We start from the raw sequence: 17815 nt of genomic DNA, 5'->3' as shown, positions 1-17815 counted from the left end.
ATAAGGTGAAAGGGCTTGCCCTTCCAGATATCAAGTATTACTATAAATTTGTGGTGATTAAGATTCTGTGCTATTGGTGCCAGGATAGACAAATTGTCCAATGAAAGAAGACAGAGTCCTGAAAGAGATTGATGAATACATATGGCCCAAGAAGCTTTCAGATCAAGTAGAGGGAAGGAGGGACTATTCAATAATGGTTATGGGATCATTGATTTTCCACAGCAAGAAAATAACATCAGATATCTACTGTACAAAAAGCACAAAAATCAATTCCAGATGGACCAGGGACTTAAATATAAAAGAAAAACTTTAAAACTGTTCGAAGAAAATGTGGGTGAATATATTTCAGACCTCAGGGTAGAGAAATATTTCTTAAAATAGACAAAAACCACTCATCAAGGTAGAAGAATTGATGAATTTATTACAGTAGAACTTAGGATTTCTGTATATCATAAGTCATGATGAAGAGAATAGAGAGCTATATATAAGCAGAAGTTATTTGCAATACATTGTGATTGAAAACATTTATATCTCTAAATATTTTTTAAAACTACAAACAATAAGAAAACACCCAACTAACCTGATGAACAAACTGGTAAAATAAATAAATAGGCATTCTACAGAAAAGAAAATATGGTGAAAAAGCGTTTAAAATTATTTTTAAACTTATTACTAATAAGTAATCAGAAAAATCGAAATCAAGAGAATTACTCTTACACACTTTGGTGGGTATGTGAAATTCAAAATACTTTGGAAAATAATTTGGTATTGTGAAATTGAACTTTTCTGTAGTTTATTTTCCATAAATCCCACTTTTAGATATGTATCCTACAAAAACTCTTCACTGGTGCACTAGGAGACATACAAGATTGTTCAAAAATACATGGACGTATTTTTCATAATATAAAAAAAATCCCTGAAAACATCCTAACTGCTCATTCACAGAACCACACCTACATGTATAACAACTTAGATAAGTCTAAGTGACAAACCAAGTCTTTAGAACAGTGCTTATGAAACCTGAACACGTGGGTTTCTTGCTAAAATGAAGATCCTCATTTAGCGAATCTGAGCTAGTGCCCCATATGGTGCACTCCAATAAGATTTTGGGTGATCCTTTTGCTTCTGTCCAAAGATTAAACTTTATTAGCAAGGTCCTAAGACTACATGTGGTAAATACCCTCTTTATGGAGTTCAAGACCAAGCTACATCACTGTGTTATTTAGGTAAGCAGTACCTACCTATGGCATAAATTAACAAAAAAGGCAATCATACAATTCGGGGTAGTGATTATTAGTTGGGGGAACGGGACTTGGAAGACTGTGTAGATACATACAAGCTATTGGTAATGTTGTAGTTCTTAAGTTGTATGGTGGATCATGGATTTTGTCATGTTGACTAGCTCTGTAATCTTGACCTCAACCTGGTGATACCGGTTCGTAATCAATAAAAAGACAAGATTAGGTCAGTAGGCATTTTCAACCCTCACTATTCACCAGAATCACTTGGGGGAGATTTAAAAACCACCTATACCTACTTCCAATTGCCAGATATTCTGATTTCATCGGTCTGCCTAAAATGTGGGTATTGATGCTCACCCAAAGGTTGCCGTGTGGTGCTAATGTGTAACTAGATTTGAGGGCCATTGTAAGTCACAGGACACCGTTAAAGTTCTCCTTGATGTTAGTAGTCTGTGATTTGAACATAAAATATTTTTTTTCTTATGAATTGCTCTTGTTGGAAAGGGTTTCCTGGTTCAGCTTAAAAATCATGTCCTTCAGTAATTAAAATAGGGGCTTTTAAACTGTAATCTTCCTCACTAATGGGAGCTTTGTCATCTGGCTCACTATTGTTTTCCTGTTTTCTGGTCCAATGCCCAGCCGAATTGTCACTTAATGCACAGGCCTGTAAAGGTACCAGTGAACAATGGTTCACTGAGCTCTGTTTCACTGAGTATTAGCCAGAAGTCTCCTCCAGGCTAATGTTCCTCTCTCCCTGGGCTCCCAGAGCAATTTACATTTACTGCATTGAGGCACTGCTACTTAGTACAATTGTTTGTTTGCAGATCTGCCTCTCCCGCTACACTGAGCTCCTCAGGGCCAGGGTCAGGGTTGAATTAAGTTTAGACCCTTAGAGCTTAGTCCAGTGCCTCAGTAACTGTTTAGTAACGTGGTGGATAAACGATTGTTGAAAACATTTCTACGGTGGATTGTGACCCTTTGCTGCTTTACTTCTGGTCATAAGGTAATCACTCAGGAGCCAGGACTTTGGCAGCAGCAACTCTGTGGGGGCTTCTGGTTCGACTTAATATTTTTTTAAATTGATTTCAGAGAGGAAGGGAGAGGGAGAGAGATAGAAACATCAATGATGAAAGAGAATCATTGATCGGCTGTCTCCTACACACCCCCTATTGGGTTTCAAGCCCTCAATCCGGGCATGTGCCCTTGACTGGAATCGAACCCGGGACCCTTCAGTCTACAGGCCGGCGCTCTATCCACTGAGCCAAACCAGCTAGGGCTAGACTTAATATTTTAGAGTAGTTTTAGGTTCACAGAAAAATTGAGCAGAAAGTACCGAGAGTTCCCTTATGCTCTCTGCACCCCCACATGCACAGCCTTCCTTCCTACCAACATCCTGTACACATGTTGTAATTGATTAACCTACATGGTTACAGTATCATCACTGAAAGTCCATAGTTGACACTAGGGCTCACTCTTTGTGTTCATTTTTAATGGTTTTGATAAATGTGCACTGACATGTAGCCACCATTAAAATATTATACAGAAGAGTTTCAGTGACCTCCACATCCCCACTGGCAACCACTGGTCTTCTTATTGTCCCCCATAGTGTTGCCATTTCCAGAATGTCACGTCGTTGAAATCATACAGTATGTAGCCTTTTCAGGTTGGCTTTGTTCACCTAGGAATATAGTTACGTTTCCTCCAGACCTTGTTGTGGCTTGATAACTCATGTATTTTTAGCACTGAATAATAGCCTACTGTCTGGCGGTTTTGAGAGAGGAGACTTAGAGTGCAGGCTAAGAGCACAGGGTCTTACCTAAGGTCCAGTTTCAGTGACACCAGCTGAAAACTCTGAGCCTTTGGTTAGGCCACCGAACCTCAGTTTTCTAATATGGGGATATTGGTAACATTTACTACATAGGATTCAAATGAGAGCTAAGCAAGTTAATACATGTAAAATACCTTAGAATCTGGTACATAGTAAGTGCTGTATAATATATATATGTTTGCTCTTATTTTTATTATTATTTTAATTTTTTTTCCTTTTCTTTTTTTTTAATCTTTATCGTTGAAAGTATATAAGTCCCCCTTTCCCCCCCATGGACCTCATCTAGCCTCCCCCCACCCCCTACCCCAGGCTCTTATTTTTAATGAGAAGCTAAAAATTCGTTTTTTCACTGGACAACATTTTTAAGGCTCTTGGGCCTCTACATTTTCAAACTCTCCCTTGTTAGGGTGGAAGAGGCAGGGAGAAATTTGGTGAAGAAGGAGAAATCCTTCCAAACATGACAGACGTGGAACACACAAGGCTATCAACAGGATTCCCGGGAGCCTCCTTGCCACTCCATCATCCGCACAAAGCCATGTTCCTGCGGCTCAGGTGTGTGTTCTGTAGCTGTCTGCACCGGGGACTTGTCGGGGTGAAATGAAAAATTTTATCATTCTTTCTCATTTTTCTTGATGTCTCAGTCATTGAGGGTTTCACATTCAGGGCCATTTGGGTGTCATCAACACCTCAAGTTTAAGGAGGAAAGATGATGAATCGTGAATGTTTATGAGGAAATGGCAGCAATTATAATGATGGTAATGAAAAGGGAAGTGAAGAGATTGGCCCGGTGGGATGTTTCTGGGAGCCTAGGACAGTGGAGGGAAATGCTCCGGTGGATGTGGGCATTACCATTGCACCAAGATGGATGGAACGTCTTACCCAGCAGCCCTTCCAGATTCATTATTATTATTTTTTTTAGAACTATGCCTTGTGGAACCAGGTTTGCAAGTTTTACACTGAGTGAACAGCTATTTCTTATGTTAAGTTATTTCAGCTGTGGAATAGAGAATTGTTGAAATAAATGGCTGGGGAATTCGAATTGCATTCATTCTTGACATTGGTACTGACAAATAGCTTCATTCCCCCACTGAAATGGAAAGTTTACTAGACGGAGACACAGGCAGGTTCTGGGGAGAGAGGGGGCATCAGCATTTTATTTTTACTGTAACTCTTCTAAGATGCTGTGAGAGAGTAAAATAAAATGCTATTCTGAAATCCCATTGGAATCCATCCCTTGCCCCATCCTCCACATTCGACGGGAAATAAAACCAATTAAAACGTTAATTTATAACCAGAATAAAACCCAATCAGACAACTGGTTATAATCGCATGAGCATGGAGTTCTCAGGAGGAATGGAGCTGGTAGGTGGTGGAGGTGGCCTGAGAACTCAGCATTCTGATGGGTTGAGCTGGAGCACCTGCTAGTTTGAACCAGCCCACCAGGAGCTGGGCATCTCCATAGAGAAATGATTGATCGTGAGACGGTCTTATGGGATCTGGAAAACAGATTTGCCAGAGCCCTGAAAACTGTTCATATGAAAATTATGGATTTCTCCTTGACATTTCCTCAGTATTGGATGCCTCTCTCCTTCTTGCCAACAGAAATCACTGCAAGGGGAGATGCAAAGAGTGTGGCATTCTATGAAGCCATGACCAGTGGTTCAAATTTAAAGTTTGTTGCTGGATATAGAGAGCCTCACTGAGATCCTTGCGTATTTGACGGTGGTAAATTATTTGAACTTGGCTCTAGGAGTCTCGCAGAAAAATTCTATTAGGTTTTCAATATCCACATTGTCAAGGAATTTTTGTGAGTGCATGATTCAGAGTTTAGACTCTTGGGACTGTGGTCCTCATGGTACTAGAAAGTGTCAAGGCTACTTATTTGACAACTTGAGGCCCAGTGCATGAAATTCATGCGGGGGGAGGGGGGGGTCGTGAGGGGGAGGGTCCCTCAGCACAGCCTGCGCCCTCTCGCAGTCCAGGAGCCCTCGGGGAATGTCCGACTGCCGCGGAGGCGAGAGAGGCTCCTGCCACCTCCACTACGTTCACCCCAGCCATGAGCCCAGCTTCTGGCTGAGCAGCGCTCCCCTTGTGGGAGCACACTGACCACCAGGGGGCAGCCCTGCATTGAGCATATGCCTGGTGGTCAACTGTGCATCATAGCAACCATTCAATCGATTTACATATTAGCCTTTTATTATATAGGACAGTGGTTCTCAACCTGTGGGTCGCGACCCCTTTGGCGGTCGAACAACCCTTTCACAGGGGTCGCCTAAGACCATCCTGCATATCAGATATTTGCATTACGATTCATAACAGTAGCAACATTACAGTTATGAAGTAGCAACAAAAATAATTTTATGGTTGGGTCACAACATGAGGAACTGTATTTAAAGGGCCAGAAGGTTGAGAACCACTGATATAGGATGCCTGTGACACCCAGGCATGGATAAGCTTGCAGTTTCATGTTCTGCTTAGCCATTAGTAGTGGGTTAATTTTAAAGTTTCATAAATAAAGGTTTTGAGGTCCTCGCACATGACATGAGAGAGAAACATCTATCGGTTCCCTTCCATATGTGCCCTGACCAGGGAAGGAACCCAAAATCTAGGTATGTGCCCTGACTGAGAATTGAACTGGCAACCTTTTTGGTGTATGGCATGATGTTCCATCCAACTGAGCCATGGGCATAGTAATTTTTTGCTAGATTTCAGACATTATGACTTTTCGTGGTGTTTGATGCTTTTGTACTTTTGTCAATATTCTTGAGTTTTGTTCTGGGATGTATTTAAGTTACTTGTTAGCAATTTGACCTCCTCCAGTCTCACGTTTAATTTCTGATATGCAGGACTAGAAAAGCATTTAATTGGAAGCTGATTTTTTTCCCCACCATTATGCCAGCAAAACCCTTCTGAGTACTCTTTTCAATGGACTGTTAATTATGAAGCTGTCCCTTATGGCTAGTGAGCACAGGCATTGTTTCCAACCCTATGGGAGCTTTGTGTCTGTTATAATCCTTTTTTTAAAATTAAATGTTATTGGGGTGACATTGGTCAACATGAACATATAGGTTTCTTGTGTGGATTTCTAAATTATAAAATCTGTATATAGCACCATGTGCCCACCACCCAAAGTCAAATCTTCTCCTGTTACCTCATATTAGGACCTCTTCTCCCCCTAACCCCCTCCCTCTGGCTTTATAATGCTTTTGTTTGCCTCTTTTCTGATCTTTCATAGCTTCCTCCCATGCATGTGTCCACAGCACTTAGTTGAATACTGTAGAGGAATTCTTTGCCGAACTCTGGACTTTTCTTTCTGTGCAACTCTCACCTTATAGGCACTCTGCCTTATTAAACTCTAACTGCCTTTACCTCTATGGGCTCCCACCTTCATCCCCTTCATTCAAGGATGGTGCTGGGCTCTGCGGGAGTTCCCCCTTCTGAATCTCTCTAGGCAGCAGACTGGGCAATAATGGGGCTGATTTTATTTCTCATCACTTATCACTGTCCCTTGGTACCTAATGTCTACTGTCTTCAGGGCTCTTATCTCATATATATGCCTTGATTTTTAGTTGTTTTATGTGGGAGCTTATATACTGTTCCTGTTACTTCTTCTTAGACCAGTGTTTCTATTTTGACTATTCTGGGGTATTGATAGACGTACAGGGCATCTCAGCATCATATAGTATGCTGTTCCCTCTGCAGAAAACACTGTTCCACATGTTGTTCACCTAATTAACACCTATTGTCCTTTAAGTCTCAGCCCACATACAACTTTGTTCAGAAGCTTGTCCTATGACCATCTGTTCTTTTCTAACTTCCCCCTTTTAGATGAGGTATGGTATTCTGCACTTATTCACAGCTATATTTCTATTTCCTGTCTTTCTTCACTGCTATATTATAAGTTCTATGAGGACAGAAGCATAGTTTTATTCCCTGCTGAAGCAAAGTAGGTTTAATAAATGTTTGATCAATAGATAAAAGATAAAGCAATTGTGTGTGGCAGAAACAATGGTACCTGGTGGGGAATGGGTATTTGGAGTAAATATTAATTGTTGCTGGTGTGAATCACATGGTAGCTGATGAAAATTACTGACAAGGCTTATCTATAAACATATCTGAGATATTTCATAAAAAAGTCCAGAAATACTTCGGGGCTGAGGACATTCCTCCACAGAGGAATGAGGTATTTCATGGCCAAATTGGGGGGCAAGAAGAATCAGTAAAATGTAGGTTATTATTATTGTAATTTTATAGGCTGGTGTGCTTGGGGATATAATACATTATATCATGCTATATATCAGTACATTCTACATCATAACATATAATTATTATAATACATATAATATATAATGTTATATAGGATAAACATATTTATATTAGTTTGTTGCTTGTTTTACCCTCAGGATGTAGCTCTATGAAGCCAGGTCCTTGGTTTGTCCTGTTCTCTGCCCCATCCCAGATTCTAGGGAAATCTTTTGTACGTAGTAGGTACTCAATAAATTTTGGTTAAATACATGAATAAGATATCTTTGGATTACTCCATTTTAATTTTGCTTAAGCAGTATGCATAACTGCTATTTTTTTGTTCGTTTTTCTAAACACAATCAAGTGGAAATCAAATTACATTCTCTCTTCATTTTCTCGTGCCTATGGGGAATCTGGCTACTGAGATTACAGTGGCTTAACTAGGGCTGCAGTGTTCACCTGGTGGCAGCTTAACTTAATCGCAGTCAAATTACCTCTGAAGAAATTAACAGCCTTTCAAGAGCTGAGCTTGACAACGCAAACACATAGAAGCCCTAGGGTGTCTAGGTGTCCACACTGCGCCTGGCTTGGGAGATGAGAGCAGCACTACATTAAACAGTGGGGGGACATCATTAAGGTGATGATTAAGCTGCCTTGTAGGGCAAAAATTATTTGGCCGAGAGGTGGCCATTGTCCTGCCGAAAACACCACTGCTTTGTAACTTATTACAAATTTCTGGTGATTTTTTTCTTCCTAAATCAAAAATAGTAATAGGAAGCGTTACTGTCTCAACATGAAGGTGGGCAGGATGAAGACTGGGATGTGCAGAGCTGGGTGTTATAGAAACAGCGAATGCACAAGGATTTATGTACACCTAAGAGGTAGATCTGTGGGGTCAGCTAAGGTCAAGTATAGGGTAGGGTGCTCAGTAGGGAGAGTTGAGCGCTGACCCTGAGAGGATCAGAGATATGGCCAAGAAGGACGCCTGAAGATTAGTGGTCTGAGAAAGCATGTGTGGTATGGTGATGAGGGCAGAGTGAATAGTTTCCAGGGTGAGCTGACTTAATCAAGAGAAGAACAACTTTCCCCAGAGCTGCTTTTAGTGAAAAGCTGAGCCCATGGCAGCTCTCGCTGCCTGGGTTGGGTACCACCTGGCTCCCCACTCCACAGCTATCTTGGCTCATAATGACAGTGAGTTCCAGTTGAGAAAGGTTTGACTCTATCTCGGTATGGGATTTGATGTGTCTATCGGGGCAAAGCAGGAAATCAAATACCAGTGCATTCTCTATTCATGGTTGCTGTCAGGGCTCAGTGCACGGAACAGAAGCCGCTTTGGGCATCTTAAACAGAAAGGGACTTAATATGGGAAAGGGCGGGGGCGGGGCGGGGCTTCAAAATAATTGGAATTACTGCAAGAATAGAATCAAGAGTTGAAATTATTGCGCTCAAGGGCATAATGCGAGAGCTGCAATCCAGGATCAGAAAGCCCCAGTCTCTGTCACAAATGCCTCTCGAGACCCATGACACTTGGGACTGGACACAGAAAGGTGACATCTGGCTGCCAGTACTGTGTCTTGATTCTCATGTTCAGGACTTTATCTGCCAGGGTGAACAACCATGGAAAGATGGACACTGCCTTTTCTATAACTGCTGCTTATTTGGAAATGGACAACTTTGATTCTCTTGCAGATAGATGGGGGAGGGTCATGTGCAATTGGAAATAAATGTCTGATAGAGTTGTTCAGTCGCTGACTGGTGTCAGGCCAGCACCTCTGTGAATCTCTTGACCTTTGCTTAATGCTTGCCATTTCTTGTTTTAGAAGGTGGCTGCTGGAGATCCAGGCTTCATGTCCACACCCCAAGGAGCAAGATATGAGAAAGGGGGAGAGATCCTGTCAGGTGCATCATTCCTTTTCCCAACAAAGTACCATCCTCCCCAGGAGTGCCCTGCATGTGTGTCATTAGCCATAAATGTGTCCATCACGTGAACACTGTGAGCTTTCAAGGAGGATGCAGAAGCAACCATTCAACCAGACACCGTGACACCCCAAATAAAACCAAAGTTCCATCAGCAAAGAAGGGGGAAATGGATAATGACAATGTGACTAACAGTATCTAACTCAGTAGGATCCAACTCATTTTTCTTTATGTAGTGAACCAGGTTCCCGGAAGAGGAAAAAACAATTACTGATTTTATACAACAATCTTTAAATCACAGTTCATGGGACTGAGTGAAACAAATGCTAGCAATAGACCCATGCCATCCTCAGAATCACTCTCTATTGCAATGGATAGTGCTGATGGGTTGAGCTCATTTTGGTAGCTGGATGCTTCCTACTCTAACAGAAGTATTGTCTCAGGAGGCTCCTTAGCTACATATGCAAATATATTCCTGTCAAATCCTAACATCAGTTTGACATACATGCTTCACTATAGTTGAACCCCTGTGGAAATTATTCAGCTGAAGAGTAGGGCAGACAGAGAGGATGACACTACACAAATGTGGGCAAGAGCTGACATCGTAAAGAAATAAAAATTCAGTGTAAGTATAAGACGCCATGGAGAGATTGGCTAGAGAGACAGGAAGGGGCCATGTCATGCATAGGCTTGTAGGTTAATGGTAAGGATTGAAGACTTCTCTCTAAGTATAATAGAAGCTGTTAAGATACTTAGCTCATATAGAGTGTGTATTTGTTTTTACAAACTTCACTGGTGTAGTCATCTCTGGGAAAAAACAATTTAAATGTGTTCAAGTATTTTTGTACCATTGAATAAGTACTTTGTCAATTTCAATGAGTCAATGAATTACTTAGGTATCCCCAGCACCTCGCACATCTGAGGAGGAAAATGCAGCCGTGTATACCAGAGAAGCTTTGGTGGAGTTCTCTCTCCCCGCCAATTGCACAGACACGTAGAGCTCTCTGGCAAGTAACCATCTCTTTCATGGGGTCTGGTTTTTCTCTTGTTCTCTTATGCCATTACATAGGAGCTTCATTATCTGTGTGTTTCTTAAAGTACTGCACCTATCATGTCTGTTAAAGACACCCTTGGATATTCTGACTCGAAATTGATTACTTTTGATCAACTTTTTTTTTTAATATATTTTATTGATTTTTTACAGAGAGGAAGGGAGAGAGGCAGAGAGCTAGAAACATCGATGAGAGAGAAACATCGATCAGCTGCCTCCTGCACATCTCCCACTGGGGATATGCCCGCAACCCAGGTACATGCCCTTAACCGGAATCGAACCTGGGACCCTTCAGTCCGCAGGCCGACGCTCCATCCACTGAGCCAAACCGGTTTTGGCTTGATCAACTTTTTAAAGAAAATATTTGGCTCTTTATATTGGTAATGAGGTGGAGGAGGCAGAGTGGATGGGAAGACAGCTGTCACTTCAGTAGTCAGGGCAGAGATTATGGGTATTCAGGTTAGGTTGGTGATGATGGACACAAAGAGCTGTGAATGGTTTGGGATGTATTTTGGAAATAAAATAGAATTAATGATGAACTTGGTTCAGAATGGCACACAGAGAGAATAATCCTATATAATAAAAGCATGATATGCAAATTGACTGAATGGTGGAACAACTGGTCGCTATGACATGCACTGACCAACAGGGGGCAGATGCTCAATGCAGGAGCTGCCCCCTGGTGGTCAGTGCATTCCCACAGGGGGAGCACCGCTCAGCCAGAAGCCAGGCTCATGGCTGGCAAGTGCAGCAGTGATGGTGGGAACCTTTCCTGCCTCCACTGCAGGTGGACAGTAAGGAGCAAGGGGTCCTGGATTGCTAGAGCCCCAGACTGCAAGAGGTATGTCTGACTGCCAGCTTAGGCTCGATCCCCAGGGGGAGTAAGCCTAAGCCAGTAGGTGGGCATCCCCCAAGGGGTCCTGCACTGCAAGAGGGCGCAGGCCGGGCTGAGGGACCTCCCCCCACCCCCCAACTCTCCCACCCTAGTCCATGAATGTCATGCACTGGGCCTCTAGTCTAGTATAATTTCATAGTTGTGGGTAAAATAGTGTGGGCAGAGCACTGATTACACATTAATAATACCTGCTGCATGAATGAGAAAAAGGGATGCAACAGTCACAGCATGTACACCGCCTTACAGCTTTAAAATATTTAAACCTCACATCTTAGGATATTGGTAGGGCAGGGTTTATTATTCTACCTTCTTTACAGATGTGAAAACTGAGGCTCACTCTCTCATAGAGGACTGGTTAGTGACAAACCTGTGATATAGAAAAGGGAGAGGACAAGGCTAAAGAGGGGAGGTTAAAGGAAGGTGAGAATAGCTGTGGGCATGATGAAGTTAGCTAGCGTTATTGGGCTGTGAGGGCAATACGGAGGGAGCACAATGGGCTCTTAGCAGTGTGGCTGTGAGGCATTAATTAAATAAAAGAATTTTGGGGGGTGATTACTTTGAACTGTTGGGGTATTTTTGTTTCTACATGATTCTAGGCAGAGGCTGAATTCATTAAGATATTATTATTAATATTGTTCGGCTACTGTCGTTTCCTTGGGCATAGTTGCGAGAGGTGACGTGCGCGAAGGCTGAGTGGGAAAGCAGGGCATGATTGGGAGCTGTGAAAAAAAGGATTTGACCAGTGTTATGCTGGACTCTGTGAAAGACAAGGTTAGACAAGTCCACTGAATACAGGTTAGGAAAGGTCTGGAAAAAATGTGCCTTGAAATCTTTACGAGCCAGATTTGTTAGAAACTGTCTCTCCCACTGAAAGAAATGTTATAAAATATAGAAAATTATTAAGATAAAAATATTCATAGTTCATCATTAAATTAATATTTTAGGGTATTTCTTTTAGCCTTGTGAATAGGTGCATGATATATGCGTGTGTAAAAATAGCATATTTGAAATTATACTATTCATAGCATTTATAACCTATTTAAAGTGCTCTGTGAACACTTTTATGTTAAACTAGAGGCCCGGTGCATGGAATTCATGCATGGGGGGGGGGGGGGGCAGGGGGGTGCCCCTCAGCCTGGCCTGCACCCTCTCACAATCCGGGACCTTTTGGGCAATGTCCGACTGCCCGTTTAGGCCCGATCCCGAAGATCAGGCCTAAACCAGCAGTCGGACATCCCTCTCGCAATCCGGGACCACTGGCTCCTAACCACTCTGCTTGCCTGCCTGATCGCCCCTAACTGTTCTCCCCTGCCAGCCTGATCCCCCTAACTGCTGGACCCAAATGTCACAGCTGAGGTTCTTGGAAGTGGCCCAGCAAAGTTCCTTCCTGCCTTCTTCCTGCTCTGACCCCAGGTCTATGGCTTACAAATCAGGGCACTAGGCTGGTGCTGAGCACCCCAGGGGCCTTTGTAAACATGGCAGGTACAGGCAGGGGGATCTTGGGGGAACTGCAGGAACTGGTGGGGGCAGCCAGAGCCAGGGGAGGGAAGTGCCCATGGGGAAAGGGGGCATGGGGTGGAGGAGGTATGCTCCTCTAACAGGGACTTAGAGGTACAGAGATTAAGAGAGACAGAGGGGACAGAGATGGGGATAGAAAGAGTGACAGGAAGAGAGAGACGCAGAGAAAGCAAGAGAGAGATTGGGACAGAGAAAGATTCATAAGGAAGAGAGACAGAAAGATGGAGTCCTGCTCTGTATGAATCAGTGGGCTGGGGGCCCGGGGCTTGCACTGGATGTGCCAGTGTGACGGTAAGTGCATCTTGTGTTGCAGGAGGGGGGGGGGGGGGGTTTGCTGGTAATGCAGCACCAGCTCCTTTAGAGACCCGTACAGGTTGTAGGGCTCTGCAAAACCCAAGCCAGTGGCCGTGCGGTGGATGACACAGTGCTGGGTATCGCCGTCCACCACCACAGAGCAGGCACAGCAGCCCCGCTGGCTGCTCTCACGGATGAGGAAGGTACCATCCGCTTGCCGTTCAGCATTTCCTCAGCCTGAGTGCAGTTGACCTTGCCCACATAACAGGTTCGATCCTCATGGTGGGGGAGGTCATCCGCATCCTCCATCAGTGCATACTGGTCTTCAGTCTCATTTTTGATTCCCAACCACTCGTTGATTTTCTTCTGCCGGGCGCCTTTCTGACTGAGCCATACCAGGTACTTGTCTCGGATCCTGCGCAGCTGCATGAGGTCTGGCCTCAGGCTGCTCATGCGCTGATCGATCTCCCGGTTGTCCAAGGCCTGTGTCGGCAGCTCCTGTTCCAGCTTCCTGCGGCTCTCATGGGTCCCGGCGATGAGGGACATGAGTTCAGCAGGATCCTCTGCATCTCGTTTTCATTGCCCTCACGCCAAGCGCTTCAGGTACTCCTGGCTGCACTTCTCTTGAGTCTGGCCCTGCTCTTCAAAGATCTTGATGGTTTCATCTGCAGCTCCTGGGAGGTGCGTGTGTGCTCCTCGTAGAGAGGATCTTACTCGTGTCTCTTGTCCCAGCTTCAAACCAAGGCAACAAACAATTTCCTGCCAGGGGTCACGTCCAAATACTGCGAGACTGAGGACTACAGGGCTGACTACGCACATGCGCATTAACAGGCCCACGTTCTAACTGTCGGCGCCCAGGCTCCTCCACAATCCCACAATCCTCTAGGCGCCCAGGCTCCTCCACGATCCCACAATCCTCTGGTCGCACACTTCCGGTTTTTCTAGCTCCTCCTTAAGTGGTGTTTCCTTCAGTCGCCTTACAAGTCCAGGGCCTCTGGCTGGAGAGGGTTTTTCTGTTTGGCGTTGATAGCTGTTCACTGTTTGGAGTCAGTGAAGTTTCGGGAGCACAGCCGCTGCCATGAACATGTGGGTCCCAAGCGGACTCATGAGACAACCGCCCGTTCAGTCCCCGGCTGGCGCCGTCCTGGTTCGCAATGAGAAAGGTACTGTGCTGAGCCCTTTCCCATCGGACCTTCCTCTTCCTTCCCCAGCACACTCCACACCTACTCCGGGCAACCACCCCAAACCCGCAGACCCTTCAGACCTTCCCCCCTGTTTCCTCGACTTTCCCCCATCAAACTCGCACCCTATCGCGTTGCCTAGGGGCGCCCCTAACAGCTCCCTGGGGGGCGGGCCAGCCTGGGCCAGGGGCCTGGTGTTCTGGTCTCTGGTTGTTACCGTAGCTATTTTTTTATACACTGAGTGGCCAGATTATTATGACCACCTGACGTTTGTAGGCAAATTAGCCGTATACTGCATCGTATGGGATATGGAAGCCGAAGGCCTGTTCGAACAGCTTTGCTGTCTGCAGTTACCAAGATAAAACGTCTCCAATTCACACAGGAACACAAGGATTGGACAGTCGAGCATTGGAAAAAAGTCATGTGGTCCGATAAATCACGTTTCCAGTTGCATCATGCAGATGGCAGAGTGAGAATTTGGCGGAAACAGCATGAAAGTATGCACCCCACATGCATGAGTACAACCCTCAGTTGCAGTGTCATGGTTTGGGACATGTGTTCCTGGCATGATTTGGGCCCTTTAATTTGTGTGGAACAACGTCTGAATAGCACAACATACCTAAGTATCATTGCTGATCAAGTTCATCCTATCAGGTTGATGGCGTATCCCAATGGAGATGGCTTCTTCCAACAAGACAATGCGCCATGCCATGGTGCTCGTATTGTGCAGGAGTGGTTTCAAGAACATGAGGGAGACTTTACCTTGCTTAGGTGGCCCCCATAATCACCAGATCTCCATCCAATTGAGCATTTGTGGGACGAAGTTAAAAGAGCCATCAGGCAGCTGGTTCCACAACCATCAAATCTCACAGAACTGGACAGTGCTATTCATCAGGCATGGTGTCAGATTCCTCGCATCACCTTTCAACATCTCGTGGAGTCAATGCCAAGAAGAATTGCCACAGTATTGAAGGCAAAAGGTGGCCCAACGAAGTACTTATGGGGTGGTCATAATAATCTGGCCACTCAGTGTATGTGTGTGTGTATTCCACATACAAAGGCTGTTAAATCACGTTGTTTACCCATATCTTCAGGAAAAAAACACTTCTATTGTTGTGGTAAACAACCTGCTTCCCTATTTATAATGGTCAGGCCCTCTAGCAACTTCAGTGTGAAATTATAGCTAATTTGCCTACAAACGTTAGGTGGTCATAATAATGTGGACACACAGTGTATACCTCAACTGAAAAAAAAGTAATGGGCACTTTTAGAACTCTTGGTTGATATTGCCAAAGGTTTGGATCCCTTCATACACCTTTTAGCAGATGATCAGATTTCCAATTTCACTGCCTCCTCCCCAATACTAGAATTAACGTTTAAAACACGAAAAATAATGTCTAGTGGTTTAAATTTGCATATCTTTGTAAGCTTTGACAATTTTCATGTGCTTATTGGCCATTTTTCTCTTACAAATTAAATGTACGTGTTCAGTTTATCTTCCTGTCCTGTCTTCATCATTTAAGACAGCTTGGACCCAACACAGAGCTATAACTAAATAAATATATTTACAATTGACTGAAAATCCATATGGGCTTCCACCCAGGAAGCAATAATGAATACAGTTTGTGGTTCCTCCTCTATTAATCTTCCCCAATTTAACAATTTCTCCAGTAAAATATAGTATTCAGAGAAAATGTGGTCTCCCCCCTCCCCCACTCCTCATAATCCCAGGAGACGTTCTCTCAGTTGAAACTTTTCTCTCTTCATTCTCACTGGTCTTCATACATCATTCGTAGGAACTCTTGGGTTACGCGAGGGCAGCGCATGGGCTGGGTGCTTACTGAATTCTAATTGCGTGTCTAAATGAATGAACCAGCCATGCAACTACAAATGGAAGTCTTAAAAATAATAATTTGCATAATTAGCTGACAGGAAGGCCTGAGCTATTATTTAAGTTCACATATAACATGGCACCGTCAAGTGTTCATTTATGCTCTGTTCTTTCCAGAATGATGGAGCTGTTTGAAAGTTTTATTCATGACTCATGCTTAGTCCCATGTTGTAGTGCTGATAATGTTGAGATAATGGGGATTTATAGTTAGCTCTGACAAGAGGCCATAAAACAAGTGACGGGATGTTTTCTCTGTTGCTACAAGCTCAATTTGTAACACAAAGTGCTTAATAATTGTTATTAATGAACCCGCTGCGGTTGGTATGTAGACACAGCTGGAAATCACATCTGTTATCAGAAAGCCTGGGTTGAATAAAGTGTAGACACTGCAGGGAACTAACAGCTACAAAAGGAAATGACATCACAGACACCTAGGAAGTGCCCTTGGATGCTAGCTGCATGCAGACAGAAGGGATTTAGGACAGATTTTAGGAGAAACGACAGGGAATTTGGTTCTTTTTAAACATTTTTTTTTCCATATTGACCCCAAATGTCTTTGGCTGTAAGCCAGAGTTCCAGGGTCAGTTCCCATGTGTTCAGTATCAGTAAATCTTATATCTTATTTTTTAGATAAACACAGATAAAAATAGTCCCCGTTCAAGCCTAGCAACCTGCCTCTCCAGGCGTACCTTCTGTGACTCCTCTTGAAACACTCAGCTGTTCTCCTCCAATTGGGTTCTTTGCCTTTGGTTTTACAGTTTCTGCTTTCCTGGCCACGTGTTTTTCCTTGTTGTTACCTTCATTTGAGGCCACTTCCCTCAAATTGTTTCAAAAGAGAAAGAACTTTTTTTTCCTTCCTTTGTCCTTTCCTCCTTCCATCTCTCCCTCCCTCCTTCTCTCCCACTTCTCACCCAGTTGGTGTGGCTCAGTGGTTGAGCGTCGACCTATGAACCAGGAAGTCAAAGTTCGATTTCTAGTCAGGGCACGTACCTGGGTTGCGGACCTGATCCCCAGTGTAAGGCTTGCAGGAGGCAGCTGATCAATGATTCTGTCTCATCATTGATGTTTTATCTCTCTCTCCCTCTCACTCCTTCTCTAAAATCAATAAAAATATATTTAAAAAATAATAAAAATAATAAAATATGTCACCCATTTTTTAACTTTCTTCTTTATGGATTAAGGTATTACATATGTGTCCTTATCCCCCTATTGCCCCCCCAACCCCCCACTCATGCCCTCAGGCCCTGATGTCTGTGTCCATTTGTTAAGCTTATATGCATGCATACAAGTCCTTTGGTTGATCTCTCCCCCTTACCCCCACCCTCCCCTACCTTCCCTCTGAGTTTTGATGGTCTGATCAATGGTTCTCTGTCTCTGGATCTGTTTTTGTTACCCATTTTTGTTTGAACACTTCCATTCATAGAGCCCTCTCTACCAAAAACACAGCCTATTTTCTTTTGGAGAGCACTACTTATTTGAGAGTTCTTCCTGGACTAATTCTAAAATCTGCCTCTTGTAAACTCACTCATGGTGCCAGTTCTGTGGACAAGCTAGGAAGGAGTTTTGCCCCTCTTATAGTCTCTATGTCTCCTCTGGTAGAGAGAGGGTGCTGGGTCCTCATCTATCCCAGCCTCCCACCATTCCCAGCCTCAGCTGTGAGCACCAAAGTTATTTCTAGATATTGCCAAATGTCCCTGGGAGGAATTGCTCCCTGTTGAGAACCAACGGTCTACACTCTCAGTTTGTCAGCCTCC

General features: G+C 43.8%; 1 pseudogene; it reads right to left on the bottom strand.

The window, feature by feature from the left end:
• Positions 1-11587: 11587 nt before the first annotated feature.
• LOC118678575 lies at positions 11588-17590 on the bottom strand (annotated as a pseudogene).
• Between the last annotated feature and the right edge of the window lie 225 nt (positions 17591-17815).

This window comes from Myotis myotis, unplaced genomic scaffold (assembly GCF_014108235.1).
Source record: "Myotis myotis isolate mMyoMyo1 unplaced genomic scaffold, mMyoMyo1.p scaffold_m19_p_20, whole genome shotgun sequence".
In the NCBI taxonomy this organism is placed as follows: Eukaryota; Metazoa; Chordata; class Mammalia; order Chiroptera; family Vespertilionidae; genus Myotis; species Myotis myotis.
This window is presented reverse-complemented; position numbering and strand designations above follow the sequence as displayed.